This window comes from Hermetia illucens, chromosome 2 (genome assembly GCF_905115235.1).
Source record: "Hermetia illucens chromosome 2, iHerIll2.2.curated.20191125, whole genome shotgun sequence".
Taxonomy (NCBI): domain Eukaryota; kingdom Metazoa; phylum Arthropoda; class Insecta; order Diptera; family Stratiomyidae; genus Hermetia; species Hermetia illucens.
Window position 1 is genome coordinate 35,336,800 of NC_051850.1, and position 18,787 is coordinate 35,355,586.

At 41.5% G+C, this 18,787-nt stretch overlaps 1 protein-coding gene across 8 annotated transcripts in view; it reads right to left on the reverse strand.

The window, feature by feature from the left end:
• Positions 1–18,787, reverse strand: part of LOC119648046 (cysteine-rich motor neuron 1 protein-like) — an 86,027-nt gene that overhangs the window by 38,677 nt on the left and 28,563 nt on the right. The gene's annotated exons all lie outside the window — the stretch shown is intronic.

Sequence of the window (18,787 nt, forward strand, 5' to 3'; positions counted from 1 at the left end):
TTTTCTGTGCCATTTTCTGTAATCCCCGAGGTCCTAAAATCAGTCTGAAGTTTTCTCGGCGTTTATACGTTCTTTTTTTATGGAACGCAAACTCGGGAAGCTATGAAAATTTTTCATGGAACTTGTGCTTTATTATCCTTCTGGAAAAGGTGGAGATGAAGCTCTGTCAGGTGGAGGTGTACCCGCGCATTTTTATGGCATAGTTTTGAAGTTAGTGCAGGAATGGAGGCAGGCAGGTAAACTGCACGTTTCAGAAACATGTTCTCGTTTGGTGGAGCCCTTCGCATCCTGATACCTTATGCTGGATCCGTAGAGAAAAGCATTCTTTCCCAAAAGGAAACATTTCCTCCTATCCGTGAATCTGGAAGCGTAGCTAGCAGGCTGATGCTTCGCAGAACACGTCCATCAGTTGTGCTCCTTAGTTGAGCAGCTACGCCGTCCAACCTGCTCGTCTGGATGTATCCTTTCCTATCTATCCGTCCATGAAGACTATGTAGATGATAGTAGCAAAGACAGAATTGAATTCAATAAAATGCTTAGTTCTGATTCTGCACACGTAGTAGTTTGCTTCCTGGTAACCACCTGATGTCCTGTTTACTGCCAGGATATATGTATAATAGTAGCTATTCGAATTTCATATAATGCAAACGACGATGAAGGCTGTGTGATTATAGGTTTCGACATGGAACTGCTGCATTGTAAGGATTTCAGGGGATCAGGTAGAGATGCTGGGATAGTTGAGTGTGGGGAGAAGGAAATGGAAGGAGGTTTGATCGTTGATATCGTTGCATTATGCTAACAGCATTTTGCGCAATACAAACAGAGGAAGGACAAGAGAATAATGAAAACAGGATGAAAAATTTGCTTGGTGGTATTAAGTGTATCTTAGATGAGAGAGATTCAGGATAAATTGATTAGTAATAGAAATCGTTTGATTGGAATTGATTTGATTTGTTTGGAGATATAGAAATGGCGAAAACGAATTTTGTATTTTAACAAGGCTTTGTATCTGACGCTACGAATTGTATTTAAGGATACCGACAAAGACTTAAGGGCGATTACTGCGTTTTGGATGGAATGTTGCTCGGAACATTTTACTTCAATTGATTATATGAGGCTACTGGTTTTGGATAATTTGATTAATCTGTCACCAGAACTTCCCAAAAAGTTAAAATGCATTTTTAAGGCTTTTGTGTACTGTACTTCTGGATCAAAAAGCTCATCAGGATCATTATCATATTTAGGAATAAAGGTGTCATTTTTTCTTGACGTACCACTCTCGCCAGAGGACTAGAAGTGTGTATTAGACCAGATTGCTTGCATAAACCAGTTTTAGGTAAGGCTCTGCCGAATTTGTGGGCAATGTGGGCCCAGAACAATATAAGACGCAAGTACTGTAGAGCTTGGTTCCGCTTTGCTCATACCTTTGGAAGCTAAAACTCCCAAAGAATCGGTTAGTGGATTAAGTTAATTTTCATCAAGTATACTAACATTTGGATTATCTCTGAAAGTTTTACCAGAATATGACTACGCCGTATTGCTCAAACTCTATGCACTTAGGGCGACTGGTCAAACTGCTATCTAAAGACAGTCAATGACAGACATGGATTGAGCACTGTGCCTTCTTTTCTGGAGTTCAGTATTGTTCCTTTTAGGTAGTAATAGCAGACGTATCAAAAGCGAAAGTGGAAAATATACGTGCCACTCCGTGATCTGCCTTTTAGAGGATACTTCGTTGACAACCAGCTTTTGCTATAACAGAGTACAAATACTTTCAAAGAAACAATTTGGTTTGCAAATTTTTAAGAAACATGTCGCACAATTACACTCGTTTCGAGACGTAGAACGATAGCTTGTTCCAATCTTTGACAAGTTCGCTAGTAATTAAGGGCACGAACAGTTAATGCTGACTTTCTTCGAGTATTCTCACTAAGGATTGTTTGTCGGATTCTTTAATTTCCTCTTTCTATTCATTGTAATTATGAGCCAGCTTTAAAGAAATTTTGGAAATATTCAGCTGGTGGTAAGTTTTCCAAAATGTCTTGGCATATCTGTCCACCTTACAGAGTTGAAGACTTCTGACTTCTGACATGAAGCGTTATAAGGAGCACTAACAGTCTTGATCGGCGGCTGTGTGCTTCGGCTCGGCGAATCGCATCTACTACCTCTATAATACACCTGGTGACCTAATTCACCTCGTTGACCGCTGCGGAGTTTCCTTTTTGCTGATCTATACTATGCTTTATGACAAAGGTCGAGATGCCATGAAGCCGGGTCATTGTTTCGGTATTGTTGGCTGATTAGCATTAGATGAGTTTTTATCTCCGCAGCGAACTGTGCTAGTAGCTGGTTGCACTCCGGTGCATGTCCCGATATGTACCGGTCATCCGTGGTTCGCTTTTCACCATGGGGCTTTCTCAAAGCTACTACCGTAAGTGACCCGTTAAAGGTCGCTGATGACCCTTGAGTAGAAAGTAGAGCACTATGGGCGACTAACATTTACACCGAACTACGAGTGCGAGAGGGAGGGAGTAATGAGAAAGGTGGAAGTTGAGTCGATAGAATAGGATCACTTTAATTATAAAACAGTCGGAACTGGGAATTAGGCGAAACAGGGATTTTAGAGGATTTATTATCCGGAAGAGGTTTCCCCGTCTTTACGGTTTTTTGGATCAGATCAGGGTAAAAGACTTAGAGTGATACCCTTCGGTGCTATATTGGATCAAAATTGGATTTTCTTTAAGGATCATCTCCCTTTTCTTTCCCATTCTTAAGATTTAAAAAGACCAGTTATTACTTAATACTATATGCCGTGAGGAAAAATCCAAAATGCCGTTCGTTTACTAATTTCGTGACTAGATGCATTGGTTCATAATCAAATTTTCTCGCGTCTTTTAGAACGATCTTCTACATTTCTAACTGTTCCCATCGGGGTTCTTCCAACTACCGCCAATTTAGTTCTTAAATCCTTTCATGAGATATTCTCCTGCGCTTTGGTGGATGTACATTTGTGCCGATGGTGTTTAATAGGATTAGACCTGAATTAAAGCAGTAATCATACCAGGGCTTAAAATATGGCAATAAGCTGTGAATTCTGAGTAGCAAAGGCCCTCAAGTGCACAGGTAGTGCTGTTTCTCGATTAATTAGGAAAATGTGGAAAGTTACATGACTAATCTTTGAAAAGGTTACGTCTTGCTATCGTTTGATAAGTGCTCATGCTGGCTTTCCAATGAGGACTGGAGTTGTATTGTGTTATTCAGAATATCCACTGCACGACTCCTTGGGTGTTGAAGATCAATATATAAACCTCCTGCTTGTTTATCAGAACCCTTATTTTACAATACGTAAATTTTTACATGCCAACAGAGATTTTTGTCTAGTAGTTTCAATAGACCTCCAGACTGTCTCGATAATGTCCTCCGTGATGGACTGGCCGATAAAGAAGTACCTGAAGATACCACTGAATGGAGTTTCGATCATTTCCATAATGATAAGGCCATACTCACCAGGACGTTCGTTAGGGGTACCCAATAAGCTAAGAAAGCAGGCGTGGATATCCTAACATCAAAAACAAGAACTGCTGGGGAATCGGGTAGTACCAGAACGACAGATGCTCAGTGAACTCACTTTCATCATTGCAACCAGATAATTTTGTAACCAAAAAGGGGACATGATGCTATTCCTTTCAAAGAGTAATTGTATATTTTTTGAAGACATGCTGTCACAATGCATTAAAGAAAGTGAAAATACTATTTTAGAGCTTAGAGTTGGCAAGGTAAGTGGAACACCAAGTCAACCGAAGATTGGCGCTAAGACATAGTTGGTCAGAAAGCCATGAGGAATAATATAGAAGCACGATTACCCTAGTTGACCATTGCTTTTTTGGATTATGCATTTATATATCTTCTAAATTGCACTTGACAGAAAACAACACGTGCTTTCCTACAATATGAAGAAAGTAAACCTCAGCCAATGGTCCAGAGGACGTCTTCTCGATCCGCGAGATGAACGAGGAAGAACTAAGATAGATAAATTAGGGATAATAAGACTCCGGGATTGCGTAGCATTCCGAACAAAGCTCTCAATTTGGCTGCTAAAATCAGGTCTGCATGGTTCGTAAGTACATTTGAATTGTGCATGGTGGAAGAAGTGTTTCTAGTTCAATGGGAGAGGCAAAGGTTAGTTCTGCTACCGAAGCACACCCTCTTCATACCACCTTATCTGCATTTTGGGTACTATGAAGAAGATGTTAGAGAGGTTGATGTAAAACAGGCCTCTTCCGTTCGTCGGACTAGCGATCTATCGGAATGGCAGTACGAGTTTCGGAGAGCCCCTTTTTTCGGTCAATGAAATGGATCTGACATGGGAGGCATGAGCGTTGATAAATACTACGCGGAGATGACGCTGGATATTAGGAATGCCTTTAACCCGTCCAACTAGGGTTGAATTGAAGGTATCTTGGTTATACTGGGTGTCCTTGGTTAGTTAGCTCGGAAAATCGAAAGTTACCTCTCGGAGAGACTTTGGAGCGAGACGGATGATGGGTCAAAAGAATATATTGTGACAACTGTGCTATGAAATATAATGTATGACGGAGTGCTTGACTTTCGCGTGCCAATAGAGGCATTGTTGATTGGTTTTGTGGGACGATCTAGGTTGTAGCAGCGAAGCAGCTCGAGGACGTGGAACTTTAGGAAAGTGAAACTATTTATGCCATAAAATTATCGTTACGAATGGTTTAACTGGCCCTGACGGACAAAAAAGCGGAGGCTTATTACCGATTACAGGAAAAACAATACTGTCAAAACCCTGGTTGGTAATCACGAGGTCGTTTCAAAATCGACCTCACCAATGGCTCATTATCGCAGGGGTTGTGAAACCAATTCTGCTATACGCGGCTCCTGGGTGGGAGCACTGGGTGTTGTCCATGAATCAGAGAAGGATGACTTCGGCGTACTGGAGAATTGGGCAGAGTGTGTGCAGAGTATATACTACAACATCGGCTAAGGCGGGAATGATTCCCTTGGATTTTCCAGCGAACGAGACACACTGTCTTTACCAGAGAAGGAGGGCAAATCCGGCCGATGTGACTGCGAACTTCCGAAAAGCCATTACGAAGCAGCTGCACAGAAAATGGCGGCAACGGTAGGATAATTTAGGAAAAGGCCGCTGATTCCATAGACTAATCTCATGTATTGAGAGATGGATCGATCGAAAACGTGAATAATTGAATTGCTTCCTTGCGGGACACGGTGGATATAGGAAGTGCTTGCATTGCTTCGAATTGGATGATTCCCCAGACTGTTCTCATTGCGTCATTACATCCGAGGACCCGGGACATGTTATGTTCCATTGCCCGATATTTACGAATGAAAGAGGGAGTTTAAACGAGTTATCGGGCCTCATAATCTCGTGGAAGAGATGCTGAGATCAGAAGTGAACTGAGGCGCGGTAAACGGAACCATAACTGCGATAGACAAAAAACTCCGGGGACTAATCCAAAATGAATTGCCTTGGAGGTTCATGAAGCCAAATATTCCTTGTTTAAATCATTTGACAATTGTTAATTGATTCCACTCGCTGAGCGAGGTCGTCCGATTGTGAAGCCGTATAATATGTGAAGGTTCCCGGAGGCTAACAAACTTTTGGAAGAATGCTTTGAAAGCGACTGTAGTGAGGGACGAGCATTTCTCTAGATGCAATTCTTTGTTGATCGCCGTTTAAATCTCACTGGTGAAGGGGATTTGTCTTGTAACTGGAAGTCGGATGCAAGTTGACTTAGGTGTGAATGGCTACCTGAGTCAATCAGGGTAATAATCACGGCGAGCTAGATTCTGACGACATTGCTTCCTGCGGTACACTGCAGTTCTGTAGTGAACCGTTACGGTATTGAATTAACTGGTCTAACACACTTCAAGGCTTTGAGAAAATTGGATTATCGAGTCAATGATTACTATTACTGGTTAAGCGTGCCTTAACTGAGACGACTTTACCGTAAAAGAGCCACATTAATCCGTACCCAGCTGCAGCTATGGTGGAGCAATGAAGTACTTTCTTCTGATAACACTCATTTTGAGCTCTGTTTCACAATGTTGAAGCTCATTGTGCGTTTGAAATATAAATAATTTTATAAAGTGACATGTAGCTGAAGCGATTGGATGCTTCTGGGTATTAAATAGGGTGAGAGTTTTCAGGGTTTATCGACTGATCTCATACAACAGGGAGGTATTTTGATTCAATCGATTCATTTCCCAAATAGCTCCATTTGCTGACTAGTGGCGATTCGCTCCTGTATATCGTCCAACGTTTCAACCGAGAGTTGCCGTGATTTTTTGGATTTCCATCTGGGACGCTGTGAAATGGCTCTAACCACTCCAGTAAGTGCTGAAATCTGCCTATATAGGTGCAGTCCACTAACGTGAGAGATTAAAGTTTTAGTGGTCCCGATATGTTCTCCCCATGGTGCTGAATCATGACCATCCAGTTTTTGGGGGTATGTTCTACGATGACCACAGTCAGCCGGGTTTGATTTGGATGTTACATTATAGATCTTCTCTATAGAAATGACTTTATTCAGTTCTTCTAATTCATTTCTTCTCGAAGATAACTAAGATAATTGTATAGAAATATCTTCCAGACTTTTCCGGACGTTCCTATATCGAACTCTGCAGTACAACGCTTGCCAATTCTTGCCTGAGAATTGCGAAGACTTCTCCCGTTTGGATGGCCCACTGTTTAAGGAGAGTTGTTCGTCCCCTGTGTCAGTTGTGAGTATTACCGGGGCATCCGCTCTGTGAAAACTTCTTCCTAAATTGTCTGCGCGAGCGAGACTCTGTTCACAAGTATCAACAATGTGTTCGGTTGCAGGGGTCCATTAAACTTTTTGCTGTCATTTTTTCTGAAGTTGTTGAGAGAATCATTAAGCAGAGTTTTTATGTGAGTGAGGTTCTGAATACACTGACGGTGATAATTTTATATGCCCACAAAATGAAGAGGGTTCTTTTGATGAGACTTTGATAAGATTATCGGAATTACGGTTTCTCAATTTGTTAACCAAACTTCCCACAGTGGGAACAACTCATCATTACTCCCTTAACATGGGGTTATGGGCAATATCAAATAAGGCCTATTACAAGGACATAATGAAAGTCATTTTTCATCTACATAATCCTCCCAAGATTAATGAAATAATAACATGCGTCCACCGCAGTATGAAATCGGTCGTCATGTGATCTATACAATCCACTTATATCCCCAGTTTTGGAGTTTAGATCACTTCTAAATTTCCGGGTATAAGAAGGGAGGTTCCGTTCCCTTTTCTATACATATAGATTTCCGAAATTTCGGGATCAAAGGCAACTTCGCGCTTGCTATCCAATATATCCAATATAAAAAATCCATTAACGGACGAAGAAATCCATTAGCAGATTCAATCAAGAGGGATGAAGGCCTTTATTGATAATATCGCGGCACGCATAGTGCCAAAACCCGCTTTGCCAAGGATTGTCTAACTACTATGAACAACAAAAGCAAACAAAGGGAAGGCAAAAGTAGAGGCCATCATATCTTGAAAACGATTTGACGTGCCAAATGAATTCAGAGATACCAAGACGCTAGACACTTACGCAAGCGTGACAAGACAAGGATGACAATGATGAATTCCCCCCGGGAGAGGAGTTGTCCCCGGGATTTCGAAATTGAAATGGAAAAAACTAACAAACGGGCCCGCGTAATTTTCACCTCACATCCGGACTCAGTTCTTCTTCAGAATTTTCATTACGGGCCCCACTCTCTACAGGCCTGCACTTACGAAAGCGTGGAAATCAAAAAATTTGCCAATGAATAGAGGTTTTATATTGTCAACGGATTCAGGGAACTCCCTTTTCTTTTCTTTTCTTCGCCGACCACCCACACCAACAAAACAATGTGAAATTTGCAATAATTATGAGAATACTTTCCTCTCCTGAAAATTACTATATTTAACAGCACTTCATATCCTTTCATCTGTCCAGTTAAGAGCATGTTTCAACCAAAATTTCCACTTTCTGGATTGCCATTGAAGAGGTTTAAAAAGTGAGATTTCAGAAAAATATAAAAACGTTAAGTTCCATTCATGAATGCAAAGCTCTCAAAATACCCAAACAGTGAAATATCTATAAGTAAACTGCACATCCTATAAACAAGAGCTGATCAGATCAAAGGACTGAGTTCATGTGTTAAGGGCTGTTTGACGTTGAACATTTTGTATCATATTTCCAGGATTTCGCACTACCAAAGCCGCAGTACTTCACGTAATCCACCTTCTTTATGTGAGCATCACGTGATAAATGAGGCAAGTATTATGCAATTCTTATTCACGCCCATTCCACTCATTCGGATTTCGGCCTCCTCCACTTCTGGTGGCTTATCCCAAGTCTATTTGAAAAACCGCCCATTCATACGCGTATGCATTATGTACCGCTGATGAATTTATACGAGTCAAATTAAAATAATAAATAGAGAAAAATATTGCATCGCTGAGGGTACATAATGAATATAAATCTGCCGTAGAGAAAGTGAATTTAAACTGATGCGGACACACAGAATAATTAACAATTCGGATTTGGATGTTTTTGAATACTAACGAGAGAAATATTTGCGGAATCCGACGTGCTCTCGGTGATATGTCGCCCAAAATGATGATTTAAGTTAAATTAATTTTTTTTGCAATTAATTTAAATAATTTATGCACAATGTTCAATGATTCAGGTCATGGGAAAACAAGCTGTCGCAAGGGGGTGGAGGGGGTTCATATAAAAAGGCTTTGTCCGAAATGAGACTTGTTTTCCCGGTGGATTTAAAACCGTGAGTAGAATTTAATTTTTATTATTTGGATCATGCACGAGCACGGGTGGCGATGGGAATCCCAAGTGCTTATTATCGGCGGCAAACTAAAAAGATATTGTGCCATATCCCAATTAGTATCTTAATTTTTTAATATTGTTGATAGGTCATTGGATAGTTGATTGGCTATTGGAAACAAGGAAAGACATTGAAAGAGTTGATTTTACTCTGTATTGTATAAAGTAGGGGTAGGAAAGCGTACATTTTACCTAAATTGGAATGAAAACGTGCAGAATCTCACAGAGTCAGTAATCATCAGAAATCTAACAGAATATTTGCCGTAAACTATCTTCTATCTTAGGTAGGTCACATACCGACAAAAGAGCCGATGGGAGGAACAGGAATGTAACAAATCACCCCTTGAAATGCGAATAATCCCTTTCCCTGACAGTGTGATGGTTGAGAGAGTAGAACGTCAGCCCCTTTGTCTTACTGCTGTAAGCGTTACGTGCAACAAAGGAACTGTGTGGATGCCCTATATTCCACTAAGGAGTGAACAGGAAACAAACTCTCAACGGAGCCTTTTGCACCTTTTACAAAAAGCGACGGCGGCCTCCCAATCTCGCTGTGTCGTTGTGTATTTGTCTCACTGCTATGAGCTTATCACTTTCATAACGTTAAGTATGATGATAGTGAAACTGAAGCATAATCTGACTGCGTGGATGTCTTCTACTTCACTAAGGAGTGAACAGGAAACGCCACTACAAAAAGAGAATAACATTTAGATGCTGCTACCATAGTGGACCTTTGATAGAAACCAGTAAAGAAGAAGTTATCCCTTTTCTCGATATTCTTCAGAGATTAAAATTTGGGTTTGGATTTTAGGGACTTAAAATAAAAGTTCTATCCTATAAACCGGGGGGTTCAGATTCTATAGTTGCATTATTCTATTGACAAGACGCCTAGGAAGTCTATATGCTGCAAGCAGGGGCAAGGAAAGATAAACACGGTGGATGCCAGAGTAAAAATTGACTAAATAAGCACGATTAGTATTGATTGCGTCGAGTGTGAGCTTGTTCATTATTCATTCAGGCCCATAATCACAGTAGAATGTAACAATGACAACAGGAGAAAAAATATTCTAATAATCAAAGATTGCATTTAAGATTGACGGTGTATCTTACACAAGGGGAAAAATACGCAGGTAGTGTCGAACGCGCGCTCTTTGTCTGCTGGAATCCTTTTTTGTACTGCTCTAAGGCGATTTGCTCTTCACCTCTATACCTTGATCAGCAATGGAATTGTCGCATCTTCTTCAGAAATAAGATATTCGCGACTGGCGCTTTTCTGATCAATCTATCAAGCAATTTGGAAGGAAACAGCAACGCCAATGCGGCACACAATTTTGACCAGGTCTGATACTGGTAGACTGCGCGACGGTCGATACGCCGGAATGGTTCAGGACTATAGTCTTCAAGTTGCCAGGCTGGAAAGGAGCAGAACTTGCGACATGCGCGTGTGATATACCAGAAGCAGACATGGTGATTGGCTATCTTCCCAAAGCCGCAACGATGCCCTTATCTATGGAGTGTTCAGATGCAAAGCAGAGCCAGAAGAAAATTTCTCATGATCAGGGTGAATGACCAATCTCTTCAGACAATCAAAAGTAATAGGCTAATTACAGATTCAGTAATATTCAGGTGTACGTATGCAACGAAACACTGAAGTACGATACTTCAAAGGACTCATCGGGTGAAAAATCTAACAAAACTTTGGAAAAATCGTAGAGATTATAGATGACAAAACGCAAAAGCAAGTATGGTGGTAGACTTGCCCTACATTGATGAAAAGAATCTAGACAATGTCGACCTGAATTTTCAAAAAGCTCAAGGCCAACAGCAACTCACAAGCAAGTACTATGTCAGAGGGGGAAATGATACTATAATACAGTAGTGAAGCATATGGGCAGCTCTAAGATAGCCCAGGTAAACCTCCATTATGCGAAAGCTGAAAGTTTGCAAGTGCGATTTCCAGGAATTAGGACATTAGAGTCGTGCTGGCTCAAATATCCCTAGTTGTCCCTGCGTATATTACCAAGGTCTGCAAGAAAGACGTATGCAGGTAATTTCGGATATCTCTATTAAAGATCAAGGAGTTTCATTCAGAGTCCCGACCTTGATACCTCATGATTACCTGAGTTCCATTGGAAGGCAGCAGGAGAAACCGACAGATAGTTGTGGCATCGGGCTACTTCCCAGAATACGAAAGCTGGATCCTACCGGTATAAGTCGTTAAACCGATCAGGTACTGCGGTAGGAAAATGCTACTATTTCTTCTGGCACAATATATGAAATAGGCATGCCAACATTCGTGAACAGAACCTGTCAAAATATCTTAGACCTAACGCTTTTCTTCTATTTTTATGAATATGCTACTTACAAACTGGAGAGTTTTGAAGGAACTCTCTACGTTGAATCAAAGAATAATAAAATTTGTCGATGGAGTCAACTGTAAAATGGAGAGAGTTATAAGAAATCTCATGAAAACAGGTTGGAACACATACGCATGGTATGTATGCAAGGTAACTAGACAATAATATGGCTCATCTAGAGGCGGGCAGTAATATCAAGAATGATCTGGAGTAGGCGACAATAATGGACGATCTAAATAATCATTAAAGCATATGAGACAGGTTGTCCGGTTGAGACAGTCGCCTTTTAAAAGAACGTACTCTGTCGTAACACAAATTTAGACAGGATGCGGTGCAAAAACTCTTCAACCGGGCAAAACCAGCCGTGAACTAGTCAAGGTAAAAAAACACAATGAGGAAGCATAACGATACCATCAGGGAAGCAAATCTAAATATTGTAATCTCAGACAGTTTTGTGAAAGGGTTGAGCAAACCAGAGAAGCATACAGGATACACAAAGTCTTAGCCAGCCCGTAAGCTATATAGTAAGATGGGTGGGAAGGATCCAGAGCGGAACATATCTTCCCAGAATTACTCCAAAAGGGCCTTGAATGATTTCAAGGCCATTCAATAGGATTGATGCGCCAACAATTACTATATATGAGGACACCCTCTGCTTATTCTTCAGCCTTTGCTCCATTCACAACGGGGTCAGCTGTACGTTCCTATATACGAGGTTTCAAGGGAATAAAAATTATTTGCAGCTAGTGCAGTAGAATGGAAACAAGCATTAATGCAGCCAAGACCGCCGTGTCCGGATAGCTGGGTGGTTAGAGCACAAGGCTGTGATTTGACATCGGATACCAGTCAATCAGGGTAATAATCTCGGGCGAGCGCAATGCTGACCACATTGTCTCCTACAGTGTACTGTAGTGTATCGTTACGGTCTTGTATGAAGTGGACTAACACACTTCAAGGCCCTGATCCAATATGGATTGTTGCGCCACCGATTATTATTATTATTAAGACCGCCAAGCTACTCTGGCAGATATACGTTGGAAACATGTCGGAAGTCTACAAGAGCTTTTATGATTTAGCAGGTGTATAGCAGGGAAGAAACGGAGGTGCACATCGAAAATACCATTTTAAATATACGTTGTAATAGTGCACATACCCTACATGAAGATAGACGATTCCGTAGCCTACATAACGACGAAATCTATGAGCGATACCATGACCGTCCGGTTGTGGATAAAATCCGGTTCAATAGGTTACGGTGGGCGGGTCACTTAATCCGTATGGATGAGGATGATCCCACCCGGAAAATCTATAAGGGCAATATCTGTGGTAGAAAAAGAAAACATCGATCCATCTTAGGCTTTATTGGCTATCAACAACCGTGCGAAATACGAGAAATTATCAATGGTCTCAAAGTTGTATTCTCCTCCTCTCCTATATTTATTTGTGATTTGAATTTTTGGCAGACATTGCCACCATATGTTCCGTCTTGCCTTCATTGATGTGAAGCCCAATATATCCCGATGATCACTACCTGCTAGATCTGGATGAAGGAAGTTTGTACCTCTCGTGTCATTCTTCCCATGATGTCGATATCGTTAGCATAGACCAACAGTGGGGTGGACATAAAGATGATGGTGCCTCCCGCATTAACATTGGCATCGCGGATCACCTTTTCCAAGCCCAGGTTAAAGAGGGTACATTATAGGGCACCTCATTGTCTTAGACCGTTGTTGATGTTGAATGGTCGCGAGGGTGATCCTCCTGCTTTTATCTAGCCTCGCATATTGGTCAGGGTCAGCCCAGTCAGTTTTACCGATTTCGTCGGGATACCGAATTCTCTCATGGTCGGGTACAGTTTTACTCTGGCTATAAGGTTGCCCCAAAGTTGATGAAAAGATGGTACAACTGATGACCATATTAAAACAATTTTCCCATCATTTACCGCAGAGAAAAAATTTGATCTGTTGCTAATTTGGCTGAAGTCAAGCCTCTTCGGTATGGGCCAATTGTATTCTGGGCGCAGAGAATATCTTATAGATGGCGCTACATGACAACCCGCTTTTTATATATAGGACAGGTAATTCCTAGTTGTCAATCGTCAGGAACTCATTCGCAGTCCCATATCTTAAGTATAAGTTGGTGAAGCGGTCGTCATCAGTTGATTAATTGGTCGCCTCTATATTTAATCAGTTCGGCTATAATTCCATCGGCTTCTGATGACTTTTCCTTTCAAGGCCGATGGATTGCGCAGACTGTCTTTTCTATTCTTCGTGATGGTAGAATTCGTGCATGGTTTTCAGTTGGCGGGATTTCCAACTTGATGATATTTTGATTATTGAGCGACCCATTATTCTGTCGGAAATCAGGTTTCCCCTCTTTGTCCCGGCAGGATAAGGATTGAGGTGTATAAGGCTTCATCCTGCTGACTTGCTGGTAAAACTTGTGCACCTATCTGACATAATAAAGAACTTGTTTCTTTTTTGTTGTTTTTATTCTTGCAAATACCGATATTTCGGGAACCACTTGTTCTCTTCATGAGTGCTAGCACAACGAAAAAGAAACAACAAGTTTTTTATTATTTCAGATAATTAATCGTTGGAAACACCGCATAATTTCACTCAGATTGCGCACCTGGTTCTCGAGATCATAGACTTTTTGTTTCTCCCAGAATTCCTTGTTCTTTTTCGCTGTTCCACTCGACGAAGCTCGTGAGAGGCCTCTGCGCCTACTCGTGTCCTTTGTTGTTGACTACGGTCATTGCATTTTTCGAGTCCGGAGCACTATGCCAACGAGATGGTGATCCTAGTGTATATTAACATCTTATATGCTCTTATATTCATTAAAGCTGAGAGGTGAGAGGGAAGAACCACCCGAGACGTACAAACTGCCTTCCTCCAGATCGAGCAGACGACGATTGGCGCGAGACCTTGAGCTGCACATCGATGAAGGCAAGACAAAATATATAGTGGCAACGTCAGCACCGAAAACGAACCAACCAACAACATCAAAACGCACTGGTCAAACAGGAAGAATAGGGATAGGAGAATACAACTTTGAGACCGTTGACAATTTCTCCTATCTAGGGTCGAAAATCACAGCCGATAACAGCTACGATGATGAAATCCGCGCACGGTTGTTGTCGGCGAACAGAGCCTATTCCAGCTTACAAAAACTGTTCCGCTCGAAAGGTCTCACCATAAGGTCAAAGCTCTTACTGTACAAGACTATGATCTTGCCAGTCCTCATGTATTCCTCGCAAACTTGGGTTCTTAGCAAGAAAAATTGCGAACTCTTGGCCGCGTTCGAGAGAAGAATCCTCCGAAGAATTTTTGTCCCCCTACATGAGGATGGACGATTCCGTAGTCTACACAATGACAATGGTTGTGGATAAAATCCGGCTCAATAGTTTGTGGTGGGCGGGTCACTTAATCCATATGGATGAGGATGATCCCACCCGGAAAGTCTATAAGGGCAATATCTATGGTAGAAAAAGAAGACGAGGCAGACCCTGCCTTAGATAGAGCGATGGCGTGGGCCAGGACGCTAGACAGCTTTTAGGGATATCGAATTGGTTGACCTCGGTGTAAACCGGGCTGTCTGGAGTTCCTTATTAAGGCAGGCCTAGATCGGATACCGGTTATTGCACCGTTGATGATGATGAGAGTTGCGGGCACTCCTTATTGTTGCCGGTAAGGAGCCACAAAAACCTCTGTATTAGGGTCATCCTCCAACTGAAAGGCCTGATGATGCAAAGGCTAGGTGGGAACCTCTAAGGATGCGCCTCATCATACATCTGGCAGGCTCGCGTGAATCCCCCTGTTTGTGAAATTTTCAGGATTCGGTGTAGACCCACGCATTGGATGGGACACGTGAATTTTTGTATAACACGTGAGGGATCGAATTGCTCAAAGGACCCCCTACATTCCCGAGCTTGATTACCACAGCGGCATATGCTGACGGAGCACTTCGATGGAGTTTTCGGTTTTTAAAGTAACTTTTCCCGCTTGGTCGTCGCCAGCCACTTGGAATGATCCTGTGGGCATTAAATTATTACAGTCACTTGACCATGGACAATCCCATAAATTAGTGATTACAAAAGGTATAGAAGGTGAGCATATTTCTGAATTGGTCAGAATGAGACTTGCGTGTGTCGGTAAACTATCATTTGGATTGGAAAATCGAAATCCTCCCTTCGATAATGCGATGAACACATAGTAGCATTTGCTGCCATGTAATCCCTTTATTTTTGGATGTTGCGTTTTCCAGATAGCACAGGCTGATTGAAGCGTAGTTTCGGCTGTAACAGTAACATTACGGAAGGGAAACTTTATTTTTCATAGACCAGCGGCCTTTTATTTGGAAAGCTAAGCTGTTTATTTGATGAGGACAATACACAGAAAATAAATTCTTTATTTATGTAATCATGTATGTCTCCAGAGGGAGGAGCAAATGAATGGCTTATTTTACTCTTGAAACTAGAGAAGGAAATAGAGTCAAAGGACCGAAGTTGTAGGGCGTTGTGGGACCGGCATAACCCCGGGATCGGAAAGTGGAAGTAAATCTCGAGATCCGCGAAGGCTACATCAAAAATGTCAGCACTACGTGTGTTATGAGATGAGGCAAAACGGAAAGTAATATCCGAGTTGGCGGAGCGATCCATCAGATAATTGCAGAGTTTGAAAACAGTACACATATCAAGGAAGATACGGCGTTGCTGTAGGGAGGGGAGGTTGAGGGTGCGGAGTCGTGACGGATAATCAACCCGTGGAAGGTTCTTTTTGTAAAAGAGGGTCCGGGTGAATTTTTTTCACGAATGCGGAAGGGGGAGCAGACTACGCAGCAATAATCCAGGACGTTTCTGACAAGGGAATTGAAGAGTGTTAAAGAGGGATGGATTGAAGTAAAGCCGGAGGATAAAACCAGACATTTTGGAAGTTCTATTGATTATGTCAACGAAGTGGGAATTGAAACGAAGTTTGCCGTCGAATATTATACCCAGATCTTGGAAGGAAGTCAGTAGTGAAAGGGGTTTTCCACTAGGAGAATAGGAAAAGGATGTTGCGGAGGGTTTAAGCGACTAACACATCCATTTGTTGACATTTAGTATTAGCTTGTTGACCGAACACCAAGGGACTAAACTATCAAGGTTGGACTGTAAGAGGGCACAGTCCAACAGAGACGAAACAGAGGCAAACAATTTAAGTTCGTCTGCAAATACGGGCACGTGAGGATGGAGGCGAGGTCACTGATAAAAACAGCAAGAGTAGCGGGCCAAGTATAGAGCCTTGGGGAACGCCAGAAGAAGGAGAGAAGGAATGAGATGAGTAACTATGGAAAGAAACTTTGCAGGAACGGTATGAGAGATAGGAGGAAAGCCAGGAGATGACTGAGGGAGGGAAGTCTAGAAATGAAAGTTTAGAGAAGAGAATGTTATGGTCAACGGTATCAAAGGCTGCAGTCTGCAGTTATGAGAGGTGTAGAAGGTGGAGAGCTCGAGGAAGGAAACACAGAGAAGGCCGCAGGATTGTTTGGGTGGAGTTGGCAGTGGAGTCACCGAAACTGATAGAAGAAGGGAGAGATTGAGTGGGATTAAAAGAATTGCGATCGTGAGACCAAAAGGGTTTTAAGTTACCGCAGGCAACGGCGGCTTCGACACTCAATAAGTACCTTTTACGCGCTTTTCTGATCCGGTGAAACGTCCATGTGGCATGTTATGCTACGGAATCAGTGATGACCATTGTAAACGCCTTTGTAGAAGTATTGGCAAATAGTCATCCTCCATGCACATACTTAGCTCTAGGATAAGAATTAAATTTATCAATCCCCCGTGCATTTAGATACTTTCAAATTAAAAGCAGACAAAGCCTGACAATTCAACTCCAAGGTTTATATAAAACCTTCATCGACTTCATTATGAATGTATTTTTAGACTGAATTTGGAAAAGTTCTAATGACAACAGTTTAAAAGGCAAAGAACTCTGCAGCTGCCATTTCTCATGACTACACATATAATCCCATTTGGAGTATCTACTATTGATGCTATTCCAGAACAGATTAAATTACAATTAGAGTCAGTCATTGAAGGAAACTCAGCCCCATGCCGTGGCTAAGAGAACGAACACTTTCGGGACGGTTTTGTCAATTGACCCACAAATTGGTCAATCAAATTAAGCTCAGGACATGAGAGAAAGCCGGAAAGTGTTTTCCTGAATTCTTTCCTTTTTTTGCTCTTCATGAATGGATTCCTGTCACCGCAATTAGAATTTGAAAAATTGAAACGAACTTGAGGAAGATACGAGTATATTTTAGGATGTCTTTCCGTGATTGTCAACACTTCAAATAACTTTTTCACAGTTTGAGGCTTTAACACACGGAGGAGTTCAGGTTAATGTTCATATCCGACATTTTTTAGAGATTGTTGTACTTGAAAATTCAAAATTACGTGAATAAATTTTATCCTAGCAAAGTCCTTGCTTAATTTTCCTATCTCAATGCAGACTTCCTTCGCCCTTTTGGCTCTTGAAAACAATTCCATCTCCAAACTCCCCAAGTACTTAACGCATTACTCTCTGGACAAAGCCGAAGATGTCCTTGCCCAACTAATCAAGGAAATGAGTTCATTAGAGTTAATTAACTTAATTAGAAGGTGGTAATGGACTTTTTATGGTACACGAGGCAATACAAAGATTCAATTGAAGACTCAGTCACGACATCTCTATATCTACATATTTCCTCCCATTTAAATATTTTCCTTGACAGGATTTTAGGTTTCAAGGAGGACCGTCTCCTCGCCAAATTGGTGACTTAAAGTGTTTTGTAGGAGGCTCACGTTTGATCATTTTTCCTTCTGATCTAGTCCCGATTCGATTTTCAAAAAATGTCCCTCTTTTCCCCCCATTTCAATTGGGGGTGAACATGTGGTAATGTTGGAGGATTTCTTCTTGTCGTTTTTCACCAAATCAAGGTGAAAACGTGACGACTCTAAATTCAAATTAAATACGACTGGAAATGGTAATTAGGACGAGAGGTGTCAGCCAATCGATAACGTGAGATGATTTCCTAATGATTGTAGACGAAAATGAAGGCGGTAAGGGCAGGCTACTGGGGATTATGTATGAGGTGTTGAGAAATTATTAAGACAACTCAGATAAAATGGCTTCTTATGCCCCTGGACATGCCAATTACGGAAGAACAGAGTAACTTCCCCAGTAAAACTCAAGGAGGACGGTCTCCGCTTTGATGATTTTATCTGTAGCAAAGCAACCGTTCCGTTTTTGCAAATTACCAGTTTTTCGAGTTTTATGGAGTCGTACATTCGTCTTTGAAGGAATAAAAAAGACATAATCTGAAACCCGAGCGAATGATAATGCAAATGGCCATTTAATGTCCATTAGTCCTGGCCATCTTAAACTCCCACGCTCACACCACTCCGATAGATACAGCTCTCGTTGCTGTCTTAAATGGTTCCGAAAAGATACTAGGTGGATTGTAGCTTAAATTGCATTTAATGTGCACAAAAGTGTTCGCCATTG